Source organism: Wolffia australiana, chromosome 10, assembly GCF_029677425.1.
Source record: "Wolffia australiana isolate 7733 chromosome 10, ASM2967742v1".
Taxonomy (NCBI): Eukaryota; Viridiplantae; Streptophyta; class Magnoliopsida; order Alismatales; family Araceae; genus Wolffia; species Wolffia australiana.
The window spans coordinates 1,781,874-1,785,204 of NC_135844.1; positions in this window are offsets into that span (position 1 = coordinate 1,781,874).

Below are 3,331 nucleotides of genomic sequence, written 5' to 3' on the forward strand. Positions count from 1 at the left end.
ATTAAGGTTAAGTGATTCCATGATAAGGAATTTATTGGGCATAGTTAATGTACAACTGTTTGTCCACCATGCTTCTTTAAAGATGAATATGGAAGGACAACTTTTACAGCTGTGAAATTAATCAACCTTATCAAAACTTAGGTTTGATAGCATTTTAGGACTCATATAGACCTCTCCAATAAACTTGTTTGAATAAAGAGCACCCATTATCTAACGTTAACTTCTCAAGACTAATGGTTACATCATGGTCGCACTCATCATTTGAGTGAGGCTACATAATAATATTTTATGATGATACTATGTTGTCTTCGTCTAGTACCATTTGAATTGTAATAGTTAGACACGCCCGTAAAGACCTAGTGATCTCTGTGTTATAATCTCATCATAATTGCTTAAGTTTGATCATGTATTAGTTGACGTTTATCACATGCATCACACATTCACTAGAATGAATACATTGGATTAATGAACCTTAACTAGATATAGAATGTATGATCGGCTTTCTGGCCAGACATATTTCCATTACGTTGACAAAGCCTAATCAATCTTTGCGACCAGACCCTTTTTTTAATATAATGCTTAAATTACATTGAGCTGATGGCTTTGGCTATGAATCTGTTGTTTTCTTGGTTAATTGAAAACTTCCATTATGTGATCTAATTTGGACATCCATGAAATCTATACCTAAAAGCACTGAACTCTAGCTAATCTTAGTTAAGTCTCATCCTATGAGCAATAAATCTCATTCATAAAGTTGGATTTATTCTCTTTTCAAAAATCTTATGGAAAATGATTCACATGTTGGCAAGATAACAAGAAAAGCATCTACAAAATTACAATGACTACAAGGATCTGTGGGTTTACTAGAAGCCTTAAGTTTCTTCTCGTGGATTTCACTGTTTCAAAAAAAATGTGATGCCATCATTTGAGGTTGGATAAAATCTAAATGCATCATGAAATCATACATATTATAATGCAAATTTGAGATCAATTTACTTATATTATCCTCGTTTTTATATGAAATATGAATCTCATGTATTAGATGGAGCAATTTGTAAAAATAACAATATTTAATATAATATGTACCATAATTTACTAATCCAATAATTATTATTGAAAATATACTTAATATTTTCATTCATTTTATATCATCCTTCATTTAGTATGTTAGGTTATACCTGTTAGGGAAAGAGATACCAGATTTGAAGGAATAAATAAATGAAAGAAATATAGAGAAAAAAATGGTTGAGACAGGATATATGCATTTATAAAAGAATAAAGAAATTGTAGTTTTCAATGACAGCTAGGGCTGAGCTAGGGCACAGCAGCACCCAACGTACCAATAGGCGGGCAAACACGAGGTAGTGAAGCCCACCTGCAACCAGCAAGGGGCGGGTCCTAGTAAAGCACCGCAATCTGACAAGGAGCCCACCATGGAGGACCTTGCGGCTATTCAGCCACGTGTAGTGCGCGCCCACACTACAGCTCACAATCATCTTGTGACGTTGCGCGCCTGTGTGCCCGCACGCTCTCTCCTTTTTGCAATCGCACTAGAAGCATCCGCGCCCAAGCGCGCTTCAATATCCTCGCCCACAAGCCAAGCTTTCGTTCACCTGTGTGAAGCCGTCATTCCAACACGGCAAAGTTACGACTGCGACGTGATTCTACACTGCTCTAGACTTGGATTTACGAAAGCGAACAGTTTCTATCATTTCCCTACCTCGCAGTATTATTACTTTCTACAGTGCCATCATCCACTATCTATTCTGTCTACCGAATTAAAACACGACTCATAGGATAGCCACCTACTCGTGAGTTGGGGCTAACCTTCTGATTATGGTCTGAGTTATCTGGCAGAGGGAATCGTGGACGCCATCGGACCATTGTGTCCCTCATGTCGTAGGTTTTCTACTGATCATCATGAGTCGTTAGGAGTCTGATCGTGATCATCCCCTTCCCAGAAATCAACTGAACAGTAATTCAAAATCAGCACTTTGCTTCTACTTCTCATTGAGAGTCATTTCTAATCGAGCATCCATATCGTTACCATTCATTTACAATTTTCTATGTTGTAACACGCACCCACAAATCCCGGCATCCACCTGTTACATCAGATAGGGATAGTGTTAGAGATAGATGTAGAGAGAGATAGACGTAGGGAGAAATACAGAGACAGATCCAGATAGAGATAGGGATAGAGACAAAGATAGAGATAGCCATAGAGATAGAGATAGAGATAGATACAGACACAGAGATAGATATAGAGATAGAGATATAGATAGAGATAGAGATAAAGATATCAATAGATTAAAAGATAGAGATAGACATAAAGATGGAGGTAGACATTGATAAGCCTAAAATTGGTATGTTAAATATGTTGCTATTTTCGCTTTTAGACTTATACAATAAAATTTATACTAGCCCTTTATCACTAAATACTATGTAAATAGGAAGCAACGGGTGGAACTAGAGGGAGGCACTCTGCAAAAAAATTTATCATATTTCAAATGAATTAATTCAAGAATGAATTAATTTCGCATTTAATGGGCCTTAACTATGTTTATTTTTGTTTGTAGTTAATCAAAAGTAAGCAGAAACTTTACTTTGATCTTGATATTTTTGGTCAAGATACTGTAGATAGGATAGTTTTGATTCTTATATCAGATTAATTCGTATTACCAATAGTCCAATCAAGATGATTCATAAAGACAATTTTTATGTATTAAGATTGGGAATTAGTAATCAAGAATGGGATTTTTAAAATTGGACTTGAAAATGGACGAATTGTTTTGATGAAATTTTGGATTTAAGTTTTTTATATATTTAATTGCACTTTCAAGCAATCAAATTCTAAATATAGAGAGAGAAAGTAGACGGATAAACCTACGGAGAGAAAGTAAAAGAATTTGGGGGAAAATAAATTAAATATGAAATTCGACCTTAATCTAGATATCTAAGATGCAAAATGGGATGAAAACCAATGCAGAACTTAAGGATTAATAGTCATATCTTGAATCAAAATCAAATTGCAATGCTAATCACCATTCAAATCAACTTCAAAGGCATACACATTTCGCCCACGCCTTGGTGTTTTAGAATCATTCAAGAAGAAGTTCAAACAGTGAAGTTGAAACTTACAACTTTGAATAATGAACCAAGATTTGTCAACTTCAAAAGCAGCACCTTTGTCCTTCCTAGCCAATTTCATGGGGGAGAGCATCCAAAGTCAATTTCCCATTCTTCCCGACGTCTATTTAAAAATCCAACCTTCTGATTCGTAGAGGATGAAAAGACAAACCTATCCTCAAAATTTGATCACAATCGGACGGCT